The 24,009-nt window shown below is 42.8% G+C and overlaps 1 protein-coding gene across 1 annotated transcript in view; it reads right to left on the reverse strand.

Moving 5' to 3' along the window:
* trpc4 (transient receptor potential cation channel subfamily C member 4) overlaps positions 1 to 23,298 on the reverse strand; it is a 181,867-nt gene extending 158,569 nt beyond the window's left edge. The window contains exon 1 of the mRNA XM_003216851.4: positions 22,432 to 23,298. The gene's annotated coding sequence lies outside the window, so the exon portion shown is untranslated. The remainder of the gene's footprint in view (positions 1 to 22,431) is intronic.
* Between the last annotated feature and the right edge of the window lie 711 nt (positions 23,299 to 24,009).

Consider the following 24,009-nt stretch of genomic DNA (forward strand, 5'->3'; position numbering starts at 1 on the left):
AGGATTCCACAGCATTGAGCCATGGCAGTTAAAATTGCATCAAACTGCATTAATTCTACAGTGTAGTGTAACTGAACCCTACAATTCTACAGTGTGAAATGCAATGCTTCTTGGTCTTTTTGAGTTCATAGTATATGGATCACAGGGACACTTAAACCTTTTCCTCCAACTGAATAATATTCAATTCTTGCAGTACCTTCAAAGTGACACTCAAGCCTCAGCATAAATGGGCTTGGTCTCCTGAAATCCTGATTCCCCATTTTCAAACAAGCATAATCACCACAAACGTGGCTGAGGAAGGATAAAGCCTTAAGATTGTGACATGAATTTAGAGGTACAATAGTCAGCTCTCCCACCGGTATTCTGTACCCATGGATTCAACCTTTCAAGGCCTGGAAATAACTCCCCCCTCCCAGTTCAAAAAGCAAAGACTGACTTTGCCATTTTATATTTGGGAAACCATTTTGCTAAACCGTTATTATAATGGGACTTGAGCATCCACATATTTTAGTGTCCACATAAAGTTCTGCAACCAAATCCCTTGCAGAGACCAAGGGCCCACTGTATATAGCATGGCCAGTACTGAACAAATGGCTTTCTGATAAAATTACCAACACAACTAAGCTGCATTAAATCCAGAGGAAAGAAAACAGAGCACCAACACATTAAAAACAGTTCTTTTCCTGGAGTTTGTCTTGAACAATGTTCATTGGTTGGATTGTGCCCAAAGTGTTGGCCAATACTTTTTCTTGGAAGGAAAGCTTGCCTGATGACAAGGTTACATTTACTTGAAATAAACAAGAGCCAGGGTACAGCAGCACTAGTGAAACAAAACAAAAAGTTACCCATGCACAACCTCTTTCTCACTGCTATGTTAATGAATGCAATCGGAGCCTATTTTCCCTCTGTCAGAAAGAGCTCTCTGGGCTGAAGCCTTATTTTAATTCTGGAGAATAGCTTAGAGGTGCCAAAAGCCTCCCACAGATCACTTCAGGGGCTGTGTCATTCCAACATTGCCTGTCTTAACTCTCTGTCAAGGCTGGCCTGACTTCACAAGCAGGGAATGCTATGGATGTAGCGTATCTGGATTTCAATAAGGCCTTTGACAAGGTCCCCCATGACCTTCTGACAAACAAAACTATGGTTAGGTGGATCTGTAATTGATTAAGCAAACGAACCCAAAGGCTGCTCACCAATGCTTTGTCTTCATCCTGGAAAGAAGTGACAAGTGGAGTACCGGAGGGTTCCTTCCTGGGCCCGGTTATGTTCAACATCTTTATTAATGACTTAGATGAAAGGTTGGAAGGCATGATCATCAAGTTTGCAGATGACACCAAAATGGGAGGAATAGCTAATACTCCAGAAGACAGGAGTAGAATTCAAAATGATCTTAAAATCTTAGAGAGATGGGCCAAAACTAACAAAATGAAGTTCAACAGGGACAAGTGCAAGATACTCCCAAGTAGACAGAAAAAAATGAAATGCAAAGATACGGAATGGGGGATACCTGGCTCGATAGCAGTACATGTGAAAAAGATCTTGGAGTACTCGTGGACAACAAGTTAAACATGAGTCAACAATGTGATGCGGCAGCTTAAAAAGCCAATGGGATTTTGGCCTGCAAAAATAGGAGTCTAGTGTCTAGATCCAGGGAAGTCATGCCACCCCTCATTGTTTCAGGAATTTGTGTTAATATATCATTTGGTTTCCCAATATTGGGGAGCTTATTCGCCTCCTTAGACCCTGTCACTGCCTTAACAGTCTTTTGGTGGGGGGGCGGGACCGTGGGGGCGCCACTGAGGTTGTATGGGGGAGGAGAAGATGTGATCAGTTTCATCAACCCAGGGAGAAGTGCATTAGAGCGCTTGCAACCCTGAAGAAAGATAGGCCAGACAGCCTACATGACAGATCCCCCGAACTCAAGATCCTACTGCTAAATGCCAGATCTGTAGATGGTAAAACAGTGGCCATTCAGGATCTGATCTTGGATGAAAAAGCAGATCTGGCTTGTATTACCGAGACCTGGCTGGACGGGTTGGGTGGGGTTAATCTTGCCTAGCTATGCCCTCCGGGTTTCGGAGTGCATCAGCAGGCCAGGTCTGGGGGGCAAGGAGGCGGGGTTGCACTGGTCTAAAAGGAATCCATCTGTCTGATCAGATGCCCTGTTTTGCAATGTTCTGGATTTGAATGTGTTCTGCTGAAAGTAGGGAACAGGTTGGATATTTTGCTTGTGTACCATCCACCCCTCAACACAGCAGTCTCACTGCCTAAACTTGCCAAGGTGGTCTCTAGCCTGGTGTTGGAGTCCCAACACGTGGTTGTGCTGAAGGACTTCAATGTCCATGCAGAGTCCACCTTATCTGGTTTAGCCCAGGACTTCATGGTTGCCATGATGGCCATGGGACTTTCCCAAGTGATTTCTGGACACACCCATCAAGTGGGACATACTCTAGACTTGGTTTTTGTTATGAATGGAGGAGATGTTAATGTGGAGGAGCAAAATATTCTTCCACTGTCATGGACTGACCATCATCTGATTAGCTTTAGACTAACTGCAGCCTTCAACCTCTGCAGGGGTGTGGACCGATTAAGATGGTCTGCCCCAGGAGACTATGGATCCGGATGGACTCCTGATGCCTCTTGGGGATTTCTCTATCATGGTGGTTGATGATCCTGTCAAAGTCTTGGTTGACCTCTATAACACCAAGATAGCCAGGGTGGGGGGCACAATCACCCCTGAATGTCCCCTCTCATCAAACAGTCAATCCGGCCCCTTGGTTCTCTGAAGAGCTGGCTTTGATGAAGCGGTCGAGATGGAGACTAGAGTGCATGTGGTGAAGAATTAGAATGTGTCCGACCGAACACAGGCTAGAGCCTCACTTAAGGCCTACTTAAGACCTGCAATATTGCAGGCAGCCAGAAAGGTTTTCTCACCTGCCCGCATTGCATCTGCAACCAACAGACCAGCAGAGTTGTTTTGAGTGGTCAGGGAGCTCCTCCATCCTCATGAAGGGGAGGTGACCCCCCCCCCAACCACTTGACAACTCAATGTAGCGAGTTTGCACATCACTTTGCAGACAAAGTCACTCGGATACATTTCGACTTGGACACCAGCAGTGCCAGCGGAGGTAACCGAGGCCCCTGCTTGTCTGGTTTTAATCGATTTGTTTCAGATTGTTTAGCCTGAAGACATTGAGGGGATCCATGGAGCTGTAAGGGCAACTACATGCACTCTAGACCCTTGCCCTTCTTGGCTAATAAAACTGGCCAGCGAGGGATTGGTAAATTGGTTTATGAGGATTATAAATGCCTTACTGGACCAAGGAAGCCTTCTGGATCCTGGATGAGTGCCTGGCCGCTGAGATGGAGTGGATGAGGGCTAACAGACTGAAGCTTAATATTGGCAAGACAGAGGTCCTCCAGATCAGTCGTGTGGCCGATCGGGGTATAGGATGGAAACCTGTCCTCAATGGGGTTACACTCCCCCTAAGGACACAGGTTCGCAGGTTGGGGGTCCTCCTGGACTCAGCACTGACGCTTGATGATCAGGTGTCGGTGGTGGCCGGGAGGGCCTTTGCACAATTAAAACTTATGCGCCAACTGCGGCCATACCTTGTGAAGTCTGACTTGGCCATGCTGATACATGCCTTAGTTACTTCTAGATTGAACTACTATAATGTGCTTTACGTGGGGCTGCCTTTGAAGATGGCTCAGAAATTGCAGTTGGTACAAAGGTCGGCGGCCAGGTTGTTAACTGGCGCAAACTACTGGGAGTGGTCAATCCCCCTGTTTAACAGCCCCACTGGCTGCCGATAAGTTTCCGGTCCTAATTCAAGGTGCAAGTAATTACCTACAAAGTCCTAAACTGTTTGGGACCTGCTTATCTTCGCAATCGCATCTTCCCCTACGAACCCACATGGGCTCTAAGATCTGCAGGGAAGGCTCTTCTTTCACTCCCACCTCTGTCTCAAGCATGTTTGGTGGGGACAAGGTAGAGGGCCTTCTGTGTGGTGGCCCCCTGGCTCTGGAACTCTCTCCCCAGGGAGATTAGACTTGCACCCACACTGTTCATGTTCCGTAAAGAGCTAAAAACATGGATGTTCCATTGTGCTTTTGATTAAGCAGCTCACAAGATATTCGGACACCAACCATATCTACCATCAATTTCCACACTTTATCCCTGTCCTTCCTCCTTTAGGTTTAGCGTTTTAAACCGACTTTGCTCTTTTACTTCTAATTTATTACTGACCCTTGCATTTCTGTCCACCAGCCCTGTTCTGAAATCTATTGCACAATTCCCCCCCCCCCCCGAATTTCAGTACCCATTACTGCTCAGACTACTGACTGTTCATGATGCTGTTTTTATGTTATTGTCTTGTTGTAATGTTGTTGATTTTACTGAGATATATTTTAATCTATGTTTGGTTTTAATTTTGTTGGATCAGGCTTGTCCCCATGTAAGCCGCCCCGAGTTCCTTTGGGGAGATAGAGGTGGGATATAAAAATAAAGTTATATTATTATTACTGTATTATTATTATTATTATTATTATTATTATTATTATTATTATTATTATTATGACATAGCAACAAGATAGATATGCTGAATTTTGTATCACAAAATCACAAGTCAAACACTTTCCAAGCGTCTAGGACTGTGTGATGTATTTTCGGATGATGCGTGCAGATCCCAGCAGGGTGGCCTTTTGCAGTTGGCAGATCGTGATTTTGTCAATGTCTATTGTTTCCAAATGCCGGCTGAGATCTTTTGGCACAGCACCCAATGTGCCGATCACCACTGGGACCACCTGCACTGGTTTCTGCCAGAGTCTTTGAAGTTCAATCTTGAGGTCCTGATAGCGGCTGAGTTTTTCCTGTTGTTTTTCATCAATGTGACTGTCACCTGGGATGGCGACATCAATGATCCAAACCTTTTTTTCCCCACAACTGTGATGTCTGGTGTGTTGTGTTCCAGAACTTTGTCAGTCTGGATTCGGAAGTCCCACAGTATCTTTGTGTGCTCATTTTCCAATACTTTTCCAATACTGTCTGTGCGATTTTCTTACAGCAGCTGAGGAGATGATCAATGGTTTTGTCGGTTTCCTTGCACAGTCTGCATTTTGGGTCATCAGCTGATTTTTCGATCTTGGCCTTAATTGCATTTGTTCTGATGGCTTGCTCCTGGGCTGCAAGGATCAGGCCTTCTGTCTCCTTCTTCAGGGTCCCATTTGTGAGCCAGAGCCAGGACTTCTCCTTATCAGCTTTTCCTTCAATTTTGTCAAGGAACTTTCCATGAAATGTTTTGTTGTACCAGCTATCAGCTCTAGTTTGTAGTGTGGTTTTCTTGTACTGGTTTTTTGTCTGCTGTGCTTTGAGGAGTTTCTGATTTTTGACTTCAATCAAAGCAGGTTCTTCACTTTGCTTTACATATTCTGCCAGGGCATGTTCTTCTTCTCTGACTGTTTGTTTTACTTGTAAGAGTCCTCTGCCCCCTGATCTTCTAGGCAGATATAGCCGGTCAACATCACTGCGAGGGTGCAGTAAATGATTAATGGTCATGAGTTTTCTTGTTTTCTGTCCAAATTGTCCAGTTCCACCTGTGCCCAATTTATGATGCCAGCAGTATATCTTATGACAGGTATGCCTCAGGTGTTTATGGCCTTGATGGTGTTGTCTCCATTGAGCTTGCTTTTGAGAATTTTTCTGACCCTTTGTGTGTATTCTTTTCTGACCACCGTTTTCACATGTTCATGCTTGATGTTTTCCAGCTGTAATATTCCCAGATATTTATAGGCCTCTGGTTGGTGACACTTTATTGTTTGGCCATTAGGCATATTTATGCCCTCGCTTTCAATGATTTTTCCTTTCTTCAATGCCACTGTCGAACATTTGTCCAAACCAAACTCCATGCTGATATCAGTGCTAAAAATTTAGATAGTGTTAGTCAGAGACTGGATTTCAGTTTCCTTTTTCCCATACAGGTTCAGGTCATCCATGTACATCAGATGCGAAATTTTGTGAGATTTCTTAGATGTTTGATAGCCAAGATTTGTTTTTTGTAAGATTGTTGACAGAGGGATCATGGCAATAATGAAAAGCAGAGGGGACAATGAGTCTCCCTGGAAAATTCCTCTTCTGATGTTAACAAGTCCATAGCTTTTATTTCCAACAAACAGTTCAGTTTTCCAATGTTCCATCATGTTTTCAATAAAGGTGCCAATGTTTTTACAAATCCCGATGGCGTCCAGGCACTTGATGATCCAACTGTGTGGGAGTGAGTCAAAGGCCTTTTTGTAGTCAATCCACGTCATGTGAAGATTAACTTTTCAGCTCTTACAGTTCTCCAGAATCATTTTGTCAATCAATAACCGGTCTTTTGTGCCCCTGCTTTTCTGTTTGTTGCCTTTCTGTTCATCTGGCAAGATGTTTTTTTCTTCAAGATAATCTTGAACTTTGTCAGCTATGATGCCAGTCAGTAGTTTAAACAATTATTATTATTATTATTATTATTATTATTATTATTATTATTATTATTATTTTATTATGACACAGCAAACAAGATAGATATGCTGGATTTCGTATCACAAAATCACAAGTCGAACACTTCCCAAGTGTCTAGGACTGTGTGATGTATTTTCGGATGATGCGTGCACATCCCCCCCCCCCGCAGGTGCCACCTTGACGCCCCCCCCGCAGGTGCCACCCTGACGCCCCCCCCCCCCCCCACAGGTGCCACCTTGACGTGGTGGGGGGGCTTAACCACTCCAATGATGACTGAGGGCTGTGCTGGCGGTAGTGTAACTACCGGCAGGTCCAACCAAGCCAGAGAGGCCTCAGCTGAGGAGTGGAACTAAGAGCACTTAACCCATTAGCATTATGGAGAATCAAACCAAAACGAAGTCTATACTGGCTCGGTCGTCGCCCAGGATAAAAAGGACCGTGGTGGATGCTGCTGATTCTGGACATCCATCGACAAGTGAGCTACGGAATCAAATTATTATTATTATTATTATTATTATTATTATTACGTCTTTTCCAACTCTATGATTCTATCATTCTATGAGGGTTGAATGATATTGAATGACTGCATGTTGCTTAAGTCGCATTGACTGACCATCTGTGCAGGGTTCCATACTTCGCACTTTAACAAAACAACCATTCAATGCTAAGGCTTCCCGCCAAATGGAACAGTAAAGGAGAGTCTACTGAACAAGCCAGTACCTGCCACATACCAGTACTGCCATCTGTTGAGGAGTTACGAGGGTGGAGGCATTACTTTTCATTCAACTGTCGTATGAACTCAAGAAATTCGCTTGGAGAAAAAAATTGCAATGTATAAACCAGCATAATAGGTGCCTGTGAACAGTATGCATGCCAACAAATGCATCAAGAATGTCTTGCAAAAATGAACAAGCTGGGAAGTTCCAGTTTTTTCTGAGTCTATTATAATATCCCAACCTGAGAGGAAAGCATCTTGGGGAGAACCTCTAATTGGGTGGCACAGTTATTTTAGGCAGTAAAATATTATGGAGTGGGTTTCCTATCAGTATTAAATGGCCATCTGACTGCTGTCTAGGAAACGTTGGAAAGTGTTGCCAAATGTTTGGAGAACAATAAGGTACAGGGAAGGAGTAGAGGAAGAGAGGGAATTTTAGCAATGAAGTATTAGAAGGCAGGTAATTCTGTGATGACTTCCTTGTGCTGAAGCAGCTCTCCAAACAGTAGTAGTACTAGTTATTATTGTTGTTCTTATTTTCTATTCAAACTTTTTCCCGAGATGAGAACTCAAAGCAACATGCATCAAACACACATAGTGGTACAATTAGTAATATTCACTGCATTATGTAAGATGGGCCTTCTATAGTGAACATTAAATGTCTGTCAGAATAAAAAAATAAAATAAAAACCTTTCCTTCTCTGCACAAAGAAGGTAGGGAGGGTGTGATTCCTGTAGCCAACCCCAGTTAGAAAACTGGCTGTGGCTCTTTGGACTAGTTGAAGTTTCTGAAAAATCTTTGCAGGTAGCACTATGTAAAGCACACCATGGTAATCCGACAGAGAGGTAACTAAGGCATGTGTCACTGGGGCCAGATCTGACATCTCAAGGAATTGGTGCACCTGGCACACAAACTATAACTGTACAAATACATTCCTGGCCACCACCAAAACTCGGGCTTTCAGGCTCAGAGTTCAATCCAGGAGCACACTCAAGATGTGGAGCTATGTCTATAATCCCATACAGCACATTGGCTGATCTGCTTTTCTCCTCACCAGAACCAGAATCCTTATCTGGATTAAATTTAAATTTATTTTCCTTCATCTTTGGCCAGACTTCACCTGGAAAACTGTGTCTAATTCTGGGCACCACAATTCAAGAGTTATATTGACATGCTGGAATGTATTCAGAGGAGGACAACCAAAATAACCAAAGGTCTGGAAATCATGCCATAGGAGGTGTGGCTAAAAGAGCTGGGTATGTTTAGCCTGCAGAAGAGAAAGTTGAGAGGAGACGTAATAGCCATATTTAAATATTTGAAATTATGTCAAAAGGAAGAGGCAGCAGGCTTGTTTTCTGCTGCCCTGGAGACTAGGACAAAGCAATGGGTTGAAATTTCAGGAAAGGAGATCCCACCTGAACATTAGTAAGAACATCCTAACAGCTGTTCAACGGTGCAACTCCACCTCTCTTTTTCTAGCAGGCCTGAACAGAAAAGGGGTGGCGAGTGTGTATGTTGAATATATAGACTGTGAGTGAATGTTTGAGTGAATGTGATATTTTCAGCTCTGTCAGTTTAACTAATAAAGCTATTATAAAAAGAGTCACTGGTGTCTGTGTGTCTACTACTTTCTCTGAAAAGATCTGAAACACTCGGTCCCACTGAAAACAAATCAAAGAACATTTTAAGGTGTAAAATTCTTAATAAAGTTGGGTGCCATCCACATACTGATGGCCCTGAACTCCAAAATTCTGGACAACCTCTCCCAGCAGTTTTGTATATCTTAAATTAGCATGGGGAACAGAATCAAACACTTGGGAATGGTCAGGGGGTCAAACAGGTGTCTTCCAGCACCATCTTCTGACTTCACCTTTCCAGGAAGGAATGAAGTCACTGTAAAACATTTATCATGTTAAGTTTTTGTGTATATTTGATTCTGTTTTTATTATTGTATACAGCATCAAATATTTGCCTTTTGTATGTGTAAACTGCCCTGAGTCCCTTTGGAGAGAGAGGGCAGATGAATAAAATGTAATGGGTGTTTTTCACATGGAGTAAACAACACAACTACTGAACCAAATCACACAAAATCTGGCCACAAAAGACATAGTCATCAATCCATAAAACCTAGAAAAATAGTCCAAATTACAGAGAAGGAGCCATTCTCCCCCTGGCTGCCAGTGAGAAAGGTAGGTCCCGCTGCCTTTATGCCCCGCCCCCTTCACTTCCTAGCAACCTCCTCAGCCACAATGGTACCCAGGGGACAGGCAAAGTTCACTTAGATCTCATCCACACTGCCTACAGATTATCTTATTTGAACTGGATTATATGGCAGTGTAGACTCAAGGCCCTTCCACATAGCTATATAACCCAGAATACCAAGGCACATAATCCACAGTATATGCTTTGAACTGGATTATTTTGAGCCCACACTGCCATATAATCCAGTTCAGTGTGGATTTTATACAGGTGTGTAGAAGGGGGCCCATATAATCCAGCTCTAAGCAGATAATATAAGATTATAAATATAATATATAATAATTACTGTGGTATAATAATACAGAACAATATAATCTCTAAAATCAGGACAGTCAATAAAGAACAGGATAATTCCAGGATAATTCCAGACATGAAACAACCAGAGACAGCTAACACCTCCCAACAAAAAATTCCCCCAAGAAGAAAGCAGGCAGGCTTTGAAGCTGCAATGCCATTAAATGCTAATCAAGGTGACTAACTGCAGCATTTATACTTGCCGCATCGAGACTATTCATTACTATTCAACCCGGCCAACCAAGGATTCCACAAGGTAGAAAGTGACCAGGCTTGCAAGCAGCAAGGCTATTCAGTGCTATTCAACCTGGCCAACCAAGATTTCCCCTAGGTAGAAAACCCACAGGCTTTGAAGCCACGAGGCTACTCTGTCCCATTCAACCTGGCCTAGCAAGGATGCTCTATGTAAAAAGCAGCCAGGCTTTTAAGTTGCAAGACTATTCAGTGTAATTCAAGCTGGCCAAACAAGGATTCCCCTACAAAGGAAATAGCCAGGCTTCAAAACGGCTCTTTGATTGAGGGTGCTACTCCAGCTCACCAAATAAGAATTCCTCTAGGTATAACATAGCCAGGCATTGAAACTGCAAGGCTATTCAGTGCAATTCAACCAGACCAGCAAAGGATTAACCTTGGTAGAAGGCATCCAGGCTTTGAAGCAGAGAGATTACTCTGTACTATTGAAGCTGATCAACCAAAGATTCCCCTAGGTAGCAAGCAGCCAGGCTTTGAAGTAGTGAGGCTATTCATTGCAGTTCTAGCAGCCTAAAAAACCATTCCCCTATAACGCAAGTACCCAGCCTTCCAAGCAGCAAGCCTATTCCTTTTATTCCAGCTCACCAAACAAGGATTTCCATAAGAAGAAAACAGCTAGGCTTTCAGGCTGCAATGCTATTCCACTTGGCCAACAAAGCATTACCATAAAGCAATGCGGGGCCAGGCACAGCTAGTTATTATTATAAAACAGTGTCATCAAGTCCCATCCTAGCAAGATGGCCCAGAAAGATACTATAATCGATGGTAACAAAAGTCACTGAGATGTTCATCAGCACCAGTATATATCATCTACCAACACTGTCGCCCTCTCATAACTCTCTTAAAAATGCAAAAGCCAATTAAAAATACATAATCAGTTGAGAGTGTAACATTAGTTTTAAAAGTATACATATTAAAATCAATTTTAAAAACTCACAAATTTAAAAGCATCTTGATAGGGATGCCAGAAGAGTGGTCTATAATGCTGTTTTAAACACTTGGATTAATAGTTGCCAGGCTGTTTTTTTCTGACTGAAGTAAAGGTCCCGCAGAAGACCTGAGGCTGGTTCTACACAGCAGAAAAATCTGCGTCGAACCAGGTTTAAAAAACCCAGGTTGGAGCGGACTTTAGTCCACACACCAGTCCCAAAAGCCTGCACTTTCCATGGGGGGAGGGGGGGTTAGATGTTCTCCTAGTACCTTCCAGGAGAACATCCAGACACCCAAACCACCTCCCTGCCTCAAAAGACTTTAAATAATAAAATTACTTACCCAGCCACCATTAAAACGCTGCCAGAGCTCTCCTGGTGGGTAGAAATGACATGCCAGGAGAGCTCCAGCAGCAGTTTAATGGCAGCTGGGTAAGTAATTTTATTTTTAAAGTCTTTTTGGAAACTACCAACAAGTCAGTCCCCACAGGGCCCATACTGCATTCGAACCAGGTCTTTCAGGAAGACCCAGGCCTAATGCAGTATCAAATCAATTCGGGACAAAGCAGGGTTTTCCTGCTGTGCCCCACATCAATTTGGTTTTACCGGAGGTGTCATTTGGATGCCTCTGGTAAAACCAAGGGAGCTCCCGCTTTATGGGCCCTGTGTGGAAGGGCCCTGGGTGTATAGGACTGATTATACAGGAGAAGACGATCCTGTAGATAATCTGAACCCAAACCATGGTGGGCTTTAAAAGTCACAGCCAACACTCCTAGACGCACCATTAACCAATCTGGCTTCCATGATACATCAAATATAAACTTCACTTTCAGTACTTCACTTTTGTGTAAACACCCATGCTCATGTTTAACAGCAGTAAATTAAATGACCATAAGGGCAATCATAAGGAAAGAGAAGAAATGGGAGCATACTCTGTGTTGTTGCCCACATTTTGCATAGTAGTGTCGATTGAAGATGTCACAGTGGTCAGTTTTCTGTACTACAGCGCATTTTATTTATATAAAGTGCAGACCAACATATCACAACATGATCAACAATATCTACTGAAACAGATGACAGATCTAGTCCCCACCAACCCGCAAAAATTCTCATATTTTTTCTTCTGCTCAGAATTTGATGAGAACCATTTAGTGGCCACGGGGACTAAGACCCCTTCCAAACAGCTGAATAAAATCCCACAACATCTGCTTTTTACTGGAATACATGGCAGACTGGACTCAGATAACCCAGTTCAAAGCAGATATTCTGAGATTTTCTGCCTTGATATTCTGGGTTATATGGCTGTGTAGAAAGGCCCTAGGAGAACCTCGCTCAGTTTTAACTCAGCGTCTGCAGGGAGGTTTCCACACCAAGGTCCCATTCATGCTAGACAGTTTAATGCTTCCCACTTCGTTGTATCATCTATTCTTACACAGGGAAGAGCTACCCCTCCCACAAATTCTCAAATATGTTGACAGCCGTAAAGCCCCACTCCACAACAATTGGTTATATAAAGTTGTTTTGTTCGTGGAGTTATGGATTCCTCTCCTTGATGATAAAGCCACAAATGAGGTAGTACTTAGATCTCATTACTAGCTGTATTGTGTCAACAGTGAACCAGGCTGCTGCGGGTATCTGACAACACTGCACAGAGACAAATCTTTTAAAACTGAAATGGCATATTAACTGGTTAGCACATATAGACAGAATAAGAAGAGTTTGGTTGGTTGGTTCAAGGCTGCCTTGTAAAAACCCTACTGAAAGGGGTTTGAGGGGGGTCCACCCAACACAAGCTTCATGTTATTCCTTTGGCATTTGAATCTGACTAGCAGATGAACAGCAAGGAAAATAATGTGAAGGTCCATCGAGAAACATCAGAGTCTTCCTCCAGCAACTAAATTCTATGTTAGGTATGAGAGTGAATCATGCTCCCCAGCCTAGCAGATAAAATGGTTCTGCTTCATATATTTAATCCAAAAAGCCCACAGTGGATTAGCACCAATAGATAGGCCAGTCTGGGGGGAAAAAACAGCAGCATACTGCAAATATTATACTGGCAGCCTCTGTAACCATGTAAAATGCCCCAAACATCTATTTTTGCATTCTAAAGCCTTTGACTGTGTGGATCATAATAAACTGTGGAAAGTTCTTGGTGGTATAGGTATACCAAGTCACCTTGTCTGTCTCCTGAAAAATCTGTATAAAGACCAAGTAGCAAAAGTAAGAACAGACCACGGAACAACAGACTGGTTCAAGATTTGGAAAGGAGGACGGCAGGGATGTATACTTTCACCCTACCTATTCAGCTTGTATGAAGAACACATCATGCGATGTGCGGTGCTTGATGAATCAAAGGCTGGAGTTAAAATTACTGGCAGAACCATTAACAACCTTAGGTATGCAGATGATACCACTCTGATGGCCGAAAGTGAGGAGGAGCTGAGGAGCCTTATGACCATGATGAAAGAATGTGCAAAAGCTGGGTTGCAGTTAAACATAAAAAGACCAAGATTATGGCAACCAGAGATATTGATAACTGACAAATAGAGGGAGAAAATGTGGAGGCAGCGACAGAAGGCTGAGAGGAGACATGATAGCCATGTACAAATATGTGAGTGGAAGTCATAGGGAGGAGGGAGCAAGCTTGTTTTCTGCTGCCCTGCAGACTAGGACACGGAACAATGGCTTCAAACTACAGGAAAGGAGATTCCACCTGAACATTAGGAAGAACTTCCTCACAGTGAGAGCTGTTCGGCAGTGGAACTCTCTGCCCCGGACTGTGGTGGAGGCTCCTTCCTTGGAGGCTTTTAAGCAGAGGCTGGAGGGCCATATGTCAGGGGTGCTTTGAATGCGATTTCCTGCTTCTTAGCGGGGGGTTGGACTGGATGGCCCATGAGGTCTCTTCCAACTCTACTATTCTATGATTCTATGATTTCTAGGCGCAAAGATTACTGCAGATGCAGACTGCAGCCAGGAGATTAGAAGACATTTACTTCTTGGGAGGAGAGCAATGACCAACCTCAATAAAATAATGAAGAGTAGAAACATCACACTGGCAACGAAGGTCCACATAGTTAAAGCAATGGTATTCCCTGCAGTAATCTATGGATGCGAGAGCTGGACCATAAGGAAGGCTGAGCGAAAGAAAATAGACACTTTTAAACTGTGGTGTTGGAGGAAAATTCTGAGAGTGCCTTCGACCACAAGAAGATCCAACCAGTCCAGGAAATACTGCTCACTGGAGGGAAGGATATTAGAGACAAAGATGAAGTACTTTGGCCACATAATGAGAAGACAGGAAAACTTAGAGAAGAGAATGATGCTGGGAAAATGGAAGGAAAAGGGAAGAGGGGTCTACCAAGGGCAAGATGGATGGATGGTATCCTTGAAGTGGCTGGCTTGACCTTGAAGGAACTGGGGGTGGCGATGGCCGACAGGGAGCTCTGGCGTGGGCTGGTCCATGAGGTCACAAAGAGTCAAAAGCGACTGAATGAATAAACAACAAGTTTTTAAATTGAATTTAAATGCTTTTACTGTAAGCCTCTTTGAATCTTCTTTGTGGAGAGAAAAAGTGGGGTATAAATAAACAGAATAAAGGATAATGATAATATCACCCTTCATGAAAGATTTAAATGTCAAGGAAGAGGAAAAAGGACTGGTGTGTTTGTAGAGTTCAACAGTGTCTCACTGGAGGATGCTCACAATGATTTAAAGTAAATTGTAGAAATGATACCTGGAAGAATGAACCTGCTGCAATGTTGGCATGTGCTGTCAGTGTCTACTATCAGCATTTAAGGGATAAATCTTGGAAAAACTGTAAAATATGGACAGAAAAGAGAGATAGTAAGTACTGTGTCATGAGTAAGGGAACTGCCATATATAGTCATGGATAGTTCAAGGCAGGTTTTACATCGAAAATTATGGATTTTGATATGACCCATTAATAGGTCAATGATCATTACAGGGAAAGGGAAAAGCTCTAATGCAACCTCGGGGGGGGGGGGGGGGGGGTGTCAGTGGCCGCTGGCCACCATTTCCTTGTCAAGGCCAGAAGTTGGCCATGTGGCCATAGCAGAGAGTAAAGGAGGGTGGACTTCTTTTACGTTCTCCCAGAATTGGCCAAGCACTTGTCTTTTGCCACTTTACCCAGAGAAGGGGGAGGCTCTTTTAAAAAAAAAATAAGAGTTAAGTTATTGTGCTCACATTGATTCACTGATGTATCAACCCATGTTTCTGGGTTGATTCTTTTTCACTGAAATATTTATACATGAGCATATACAGTATGTAAAAAGAGGTAGGACCTACTAAGAGAATATGAAGTACGAGGTTTGAAAGCCTGGCAGTTTCCTCCCTCCATGAAGCTTACAGAACCAGAATCACTCAGCATACCATTTAATAAGCTCTTTCCTCTATTCTAAAGCCTGCAAATATTATGTATTTTCTAGCAGCAGTCACTCTTATTAAAATCCCCAGAGTATATATCACATCAAGTGAGCATAGCAGTGACTTCAACCTTCAGAAGAAGGGTGTGATTTTGCACAGAAAAACCTGGACCACAAAAATACCAAATGAAACAAGGAGTACGCCCTCCTGGCCATACAAGGAAAAAGAGAAAGGGGGGGAGAAAACAAGCAAGACTTTCATTGGGAGGCAGAGTAGAAAGAAATGTGCCATCTTAAAGTTCAACACTGCCTGAACATGTCAACTCATTGCTGGCAACTTTAGAGGCCTACCCCCCTAAAATGCATTGAGTCAGAGGAGAAACATAGGTTTCAGGGAAGGAAGGAAGAACGAGTAGATATGCCTGTCACGCTGCTACAAACCTTACCAAGCACATGGTATTGTTGTGAGCAGAAGATTTCCTGATGAGGCAGAGAATTTATCAGGCGCACTGGATCATCACTGGGAAACATTTGCTATATGAGAATTACCCTATCTTAAAAATAATCTTCAGATGTAGCTCAAGCAACAGAGAACTATAATTGCAGAAAAAAGAAAGGACTTTATAAGCAGTACACATGACTAAAAGAAGGCAAATTAAGAATCTCTCTAAAAACCAGGGCATCAGACCAAGCACTCAGAAGAAGCCATTATCCATTAATGGTATCTGATCTTATCTCTCCAGAGTAATCACTTTTAATGATGTCAACAATGGTTTATGAGAAGTAAAGTTGAATGAAGTCAAGCAAACTCACTATATCTGATGCAGCAGTTTGTTATTCTAAAGGGCCATGTCTTCATATGGGTATCTCATCTGCATCTGAAGTGTTTCAGAGAAAACTAAACCAGATTGTTGTTTCAGGGCACCAAGTGGACAAGCAATGGAGAAGCCAAGTCAGAATTGGGTCAAATGCAGAGGTTCTATATAGGAACAGGAACACGGTCAATACAGATTATTTATACGTTTTTAAAACTACTTGTTCATCATCTCTGTAGTATTCATCAAAGGATTTTAAATCACTAGCCTCACTTCTTAATCTTTATGATTTATTTCTTTATCCTTATACATATATCAACATATAAGAAAGCCGCTTTCCAGGCTTGTTTGCAATTATTGTTGTTATTTGTTGCATAAGGTATATTTGGTGTTCATCTGGAGTGTAAACAATGAAAACTGTTGTTGAAGTAACCAATCTGTCATTAAACTCGCTTTATTAAAGTTTTCCTTAAGGTTTTCCTCCAACTTCTGTATTTTGTCTATCGACTTCCTCCTTTCAGGTTGGAACTATAAATTGTTCTTTCTTATAAGCTTTGCATACATCCCAAACTACTATGGGTTATGTACCTTTATTTAAATTCAGTTCAAATAATTTTCTCGATGTTTGTTTACACTCTTGTAATATTAGTCTCTTCAGAAGAAAACATTCATCGAGTCTCCATTAAATTTGCTTTCAGGGACATTATGGTAAAATTATGCACTGATGGGGCTTTTTGGTAAAATGTGCTTCTTCTTCAATAGATGAGCCCTATTTTTAGAAAACCAGAACATGGCTATTCTAGAAAAAGGTTTGTGACAATTAGAAAAATGTATAATCTCTAGTTTCACTGAAAATATCTACAATTTTGTACAGTAGACACTCAGGGTCCAAATAACGACTTTGGTAAAAATGAATTAATCTGAAACAAAACAAAATCTCCTTGGTTTGTTCCAAATTCATTTGATACCCTATTAGATCTGGGCCTTCCTAAAAGGGAGACTTGGGGGGAACACACAATGGGCTTGCATCAGACCTATGGGTCCTTTTTTCTGTTTCACTTGATATGACTTGGGAACGTTTCCTCCTCTATGCCCAAAGCTAGACCCATCCTTGTGATATCCATTGAGATGGAAATCACTCTAACATGTCCATTGTTTATCTGGACTAACATCTTTGTCTCGCATTCATTTAGACCGTAGATCAATAAATGGAAAGACTCTTTAAAATAAACCCATAACAGTTTATTCAGGTTTTCCGTCAAAGCAAAAACGAACCAGCGCTGACACTGGCTGGAACCATGGACCAATCAAGGAATGGTTCCCAGCCGGACAGTTTCTAAGTCAATCAGGATGCAGTGCAGTAGAGCTGAATAGCTGTCCAAATGTAATAAATATGCTCTGTATTCACAATTGTGGTATGTCAGTTCTTTGGAGTGCTTTCTCTGCTGACATCCTCTCTGGCTAGTGAGAATAAACCTCTTATTTTGCCTTTAACCCATCTGTGTCTCATTTGGAGTTCTGGGAAGCTAGACAAACCGGCTCCACAAACACGTGGTTCTTGTAGGTGCTGAAATCACACAACACTACTTCCTCCATTGTGCTCATTGTCTTTTTTCTCTTGTCACAATTGAGCTGCCTATGATAGTGGGGCTTCACCACAGAAGTGCAATGGCAGTATTCCAGTCCGAAATTTGGTGTTCAATCTATGAAAAGTGGCAATTATATCTTCAAATACCTAAAAGTTTCATCTAGTTCTGAACTCAAAATACTTATACAGTTGCCTTTAAAAAAAATCACAATTTAAAAAGCTTACATGAGGCTCTAACATAGGACAGGATGCTACTATGCCTGGACATTTTTACCTAATTTTCATTTTTTTAAAAAACTGAAACAGGTATCACCACTTGGTGGTTCCTCATAACATATAGTGGGGAGACATGCAACATTTCAGATTTTCTGGAGTTAGGTTCTGATTCAGGCCCAAATCAAAGCCTCTAGCTTTCAGATAATGCTAAACTGGATTGGGCCCTATCCTAGAATGCCAAATGTTATCTTCAGAGTACAGTCGTACTAATGAAACCCAGTCTGCTCAATGCATTATTCCATAGTTCTGCTCTTTTGAACTAAATCTTATTTAGTCTATTTTCCAAAATGTCTGCTACCTCTTTTTTGGAATATGATGCTTGCCATTTATCCAGAACATTTTGGAGCCTACACAAGTGAACACAATGCACAGATGAATTCCTCCAATCATTCAATTTACCATATAAGTCAGTCTGTTGCTCCCCTTCACCACATTTCTTTGCCTGAATCAACCTAATGCCACCCGCACTTCCCTGGCTCATTTTATGTGATTTGCAGGTCAGTGACTTGTTCTTAAACAACAAACCGAGCAAGGAAATAATCAATTTTGTGGAAGTGAAAGCTGAAAGATACTGTATACAATCTGTGGGATGTTGAACTGATCCAAATTGGTTTTACACAACAAAGAAGAGTGTTAAACTGTTCTCTTGATTAAAATTGACAAGGTGAACAAGATTCACCTAGGAAACCAGTGAAAAACTATCAAGATTCTCCTGTTTCTTTCTTTCTTTTTTTATATGCATACACACAAACCTCTAATGGAACTGGAATAATCCTTCTAGGAATTCAGAGCAGTATTTTAGGACCTCAAAGATAGAACAGTTGCGGACTCATTTCTACAACTCATGGCCTAACCAAAGCACATGTAAATTGGGGTTGGGGCAGATGACTTCATAACATTATCATTCCTGTAGACCTTGCTTGAATCCTCACTCCTCCTGACAGTCTCACATCCAGTATTGGACCAAAATTAGTTTGGACAACCTATTTCAGTGTAGAAAGAGTTCAGTTTTCCTCAATTGCATGACCCAGTCAGCCTTTCATGTCCCTCACACTCACACATGTACAGAGAGTGAGTTTGCTGTCCTATTCTATATACAGTTGGGATAGCCCCAGTTATAAATATCATGCAAACTAATATCAGAAACAACCAAGATAAATCTGTCATAGAATCATAGAATCATAGAAGAATAAAATATTCAAGCCTTAGATTAAAGTGTATACGTTCCATAGCTATGGGGTTGGATTCACTATGAAATAGAATACCAAATGAGACAATTGTTTCACTGATCATAAACTTTCCAAGAATTGGTTTGGCATCTACGAACTAACACACAGAGCTTGCTAGTGTGTTTATTCTATCCTAAGCATGAAAGCAATACATCCCATTTTTAGGAAAGTTACTTTTCTTGAAGGCAGTCTTGGATTGAAAATAATTTTGTTTTCTTGTGATATATGCAACCTAAAAGCAACTTCAAATGACAAATTTGCCCATGGTCAGCAAGTTTCAAAGTGCTCTGTGAAATATTTATTACATATCTCATTAATTCTGCAAATATCTATCTTAAGGCAAGTACAAAACAAAGACCATCTGCAAGACATCTTATCAAACTTCAGGCACACCAGAATACCATTAATATCAGAATGTCATCACAGACATCTGTAGCAGCAGAATACTTTGTTACTGGCTCTCAATTCTGGTTGAGAGCCTTGTCCACTTTTCACTGTTCCCCCCAACCAGTTTGAACAATAAATTCTATCTCAAACCACTTCAAATGAATGGGTTTTTTTAATACCGCACTTTCAAATCTGCATTCTTTGTTGCTCATATTTTTCTATGCAAAAAACAGCCAGGCAAACAAGCCTAGCAAACAAAAGCTGAATACAACAGTTTGGAGGGCTGTAGTTTTCTATCAACTGGTTGGTTACCAATGAACTAATTTCTGTAAACTTCTTTAGATGATTGTAGGAATAAAATGAAAAGGAGCATCCTCTACAATATGTAGGAATGGGGTAATTCTGGCATTTCAGTGGAACTGGCCCAACTAATGGCCAGTAGAATGAAAAAACAATCTTTATTTTCCAGAATGAAATGCAAAGCTAAACAAGGTTTAAATGCCATTTTCTTTGACTTAATCCACTACAACAAAGTGCTGGGACTACTCATAGGTTGTTAGTTCTGTGAGCTTCAAGCTAAATGGGCTTAAATTCAAATTCAGCCGTAAGCTTGAATACAGTTTGCAGAAGCTCTTTACAGAAAGGACAGCTTATATGTTTGAATAAGCCTCTGAAGATTCCACACCTGGAATACTGTGTCCAATTCTGGGCACCACAATTGAAGGGAGATGTTGACAAGCTGGAATGTGTCCAGAGGAGGGCAACTAAAATGATCAAGGGTCTAGAGAACAAGCCCTATGAGGAGTGGCTTAAAGAACTGGGCATATTTAGCCTGCAGAATAGAAGGCTGAGAGGAGACATGATAGCCATGTATAAATATGTGAAGGGAAGTCATAGGGAGGAGGGAACAAACTTGTTTTCTGCTGCTCTGGAGACTAGGATGCGGAACAATGGCTTCAAACTACAGGAAAGGAGATTCCACCTGAACATCAGGAAGAACTTTCTCACTGCGAGAGCTGTTTGGCCGTGGAACTCTCTCCCCCGGACTGTGGTGGAGGCTCCTTCTTTGGAGGCTTTTAAGCAGAGGCTGGGTGGGCATCTGTCAGGGGTGTTTTGAATGCGATTTCCTGCTTCTTGGCAGGGGGTTGGACTGGATGGCCTATGAGGTCTCTTCCAACTCTATTATTCTATGATTAATAACAGCAAGTAACATTTTGATATCCTTCAAAAGCATACAAGCATTTGAGGCAGTTCACATATGCAGTTAAAGAGTTATATTCAGTGCTGCATAAGTCAGTGATGAAATATCAAGTGATGAACCTATAATAACAAAGCATAACCACACTTCTGCATCTGAAGAATAGGAATACCTTTTCCCACCAGTACTATAAATATGATCAGCAATATGTCATTTCTTAATCTCTGTTCCTTGGTAAGCACTAAATCTTTCTCATATATTAACATGAAACGATGGGTCCGTGTGCATAATTTTTCTCCATAATATGTTGAAGGCATGTATATGTTTAAAAAAATGGCGAAATCCGATGACAGTATATTTTTAAAGGCAGTGTAAATGTTATAGAACTGATGAGGCATCTTGTAACTCCAGACTTTCTAGCAGTCCTTAAAGAAAGTAAAGAAGTACTAGCTGCTCTACATACAGAAGAGGCCCAGGACACATATATCCTGGAAATTGCATTCCACAAAGTGATCTAAATCTCAACACAAGAGATCCTGATGGCTTGTAAGCTAAGTAGTCAGGCTTGGGCCCCATCTACACTGCCCTATACTCGAGGACCTGATCCCAGATTATCTGCTCATCCCAGATTATATGGTGGGGTAGACTCATATACAGTAGAGTCTCACTTATCCAAGCTAAATGGGCCGGCAGAAGCTTGGATAAGCAAATATATTGGATAATAAGAAGGGATTAAGGAAAAGCCTATTAAACATCAAATTAGGTTATGATTTTACAAATTAAGCACCAAAACATCATGATATACAACAAATTTGATAGAAAAAGTAGTTCAGTACGCAGTAATGTTATGTTGTAATTACTGTATTTACAAATTTAGCACCAAAATATCACGATATATTGAAAACATTGACTTCAAAAATGGCTTGGATAATCCAGAGGCTTGGATAAGTGAGGCTTGGATAAGTGAGACTTTACTGTAATCCAATTCAAAGCAAATAATATGGGAATAGATCCTGGGCAGTGTAGATTCAACCTTGGTTAACACTTGGATGAGTTACCACCTCAGAATACAGGTGCTCTTGGTCACTGCTTCTTAAACTGTGGGTCTTGACCCCAAATGGGGTCCCCTTAGCTAAATGCTGCAGTCATGAAAAATTTGGCAACAGTAAAAGGCCTCTGAATGCCATCCATTTACACAGATCTGTGAGCAACAATGCAGTGTTTACAATGGATCCTGCAGAAAACACTTCATAAAAAGGGAATGATGATTTATTTTCAGCACACGTTTGATTCGACTGTATATCTGGGCTCCCATAAAAACGTCTTGTGTGGAAAGGGGTCTGCAGCGAAAAAGTTTAAGAAGCTCTGCTCTAGGGGATGTTCAAGAGGTAAAACACCATCTCTGCCTAAGACAAACCACCTCTGCGCACTCCTTGCTTATGATAAACACTATGAAATCCATAGGGTCACTGTAAGTCAACAGGTGATTTGAAGGCACTCAAAGCTAAAAGTATTCTGCGGAGGACCATAGCCTTCTCTAGTTTCCCCAGACAACCAACCGTCATGCTCTCCACACAACGGGAGTAAAGCTTTTAAACGAAACCTACCTTATCCAACAAAAAGAGGACGCTGTGGAGGAGGACGCATAGATGAAACAGAAGCCGAGGAGTGCGCTCTTTCTGGTGTAGTAGTATCGCTGGCGTGTGGAAGGTCTGGGGTCTGGCGCCACCTGAGCCGTGAAACCCACCCGGTTGCCCCAGGGGGAGTCATTCTCTTTCGGCACGACGGAGAGGAAGAACTCGGAGAAACCTAACCAAGAAAGGAGTGAATCCTTTGCTAGGGAAACCGAGGTCCAAGCTTACGCGCAACCTCCCCACCCCTTCGGAGGAGAAAAGTCCTCCCTGGGAAAGGAAGGGAAGGGGCTCGGGGCTCGCTCTGCCTGGCTCCTCCTCCTCCGGCGCGTGGGAGCCTCTGCACCTGCACCGGGGCTGAGCAACGCGCGCCTCAAAAAGGCCCTCCTTCAGCCCCCGCCGTTCCCCGGGCTTCTCGCGCGCCTTGCTGCTAGGGCTCGAGCTCAAGGAGGGTAAGGCAGGCGAGCGACGGCGCGCGCTCCTCGAGGCAAGGCGGGAGTGTTGGCTACCGATGGAGAAGAGAGCCGGAGCGGGAGCGGGCAGGTCTGCGCTTCTGACCTTTCTTCCCTCACTCGCAAACCTAAAGGCGCAAAAGTTCTCCACGCATTAGGAAGACCGCCGCGGTGCGCGCCTATTTCGGATTTAAAAGACAAGCGAGGGCCCCGGGTATTTACTAAGCGCGAGAAGGAGAGGTCGACTGCGTGAGGCAGGGGCGTCTTCCCGCCCACAAAAAGCCCCCCCTCTCCTTTTCCTCAGGGGCAAAGCACTGTTCTTTCTTCCCGTCTCGCCCCGTCTCGCCCCACAGCGCTCACGAGCTGCTCCTGCCGCCGCTCCGGAGCCATGGCACCCGCGCAACTGCTGAGGCGCCCCCCCCCCCCTTCCCGGAGGAACCCCATCCCGGCAGGAAGTGTGAGGACTCCCTTTCCCCGCACGTGCGGATCGCGTGGCGGTGCTTGGGAGACACCGAGGGCTGACGAAGAGCGAGGTTGGTTGATGCCTGTAGGGCCTCGAGGGGCTCTTCTATACAGACCAAAATCCCCAGACGAACCGGATTTTTTGTCCCAGTTCCTCTCGGGATCTAGACCTAAACACCAGTTTTGAGGGGCGGGGGCGGCTACATGCCCCTCCGGGTCAAGCAGAGATTTTCCTCCTCGCCTCTCCAAAGCTCCCGATGACGGGTCAGAAGCTTTCATCGAGAAGCTCTGAGCATGCAGCCACTTTTAGGGGCAAACGGAACTGGGGAAGGGGCGTGCCATCTTGTGCCTTCAGGCTCAGAGCCTGGGGGACTGGGATGGCAACGAGGATTGTCAACCTCCACAGGCCCAGCACATCAACAGATCCGGACTTTTCAGGGTGTCCGGATCTGTTGAGCTGTTTAATTAATCCGACATAAACTGGGAAATCCCATCTTATTTTGGATTAATCTGGGTTAACCATTTGAACCTCAGATGTGTCGCTGGTATTGGGCCTATGTAAAAGCACCCAGAGGTGATGCTGTGGTCTCAGACGGAGATGTGAAATGGCTCTAGGTTAGGTAAAGGTTTTCCGCTGATG

This window comes from Anolis carolinensis, chromosome 2 (assembly GCF_035594765.1).
Source record: "Anolis carolinensis isolate JA03-04 chromosome 2, rAnoCar3.1.pri, whole genome shotgun sequence".
In the NCBI taxonomy this organism is placed as follows: Eukaryota; Metazoa; Chordata; class Lepidosauria; order Squamata; family Dactyloidae; genus Anolis; species Anolis carolinensis.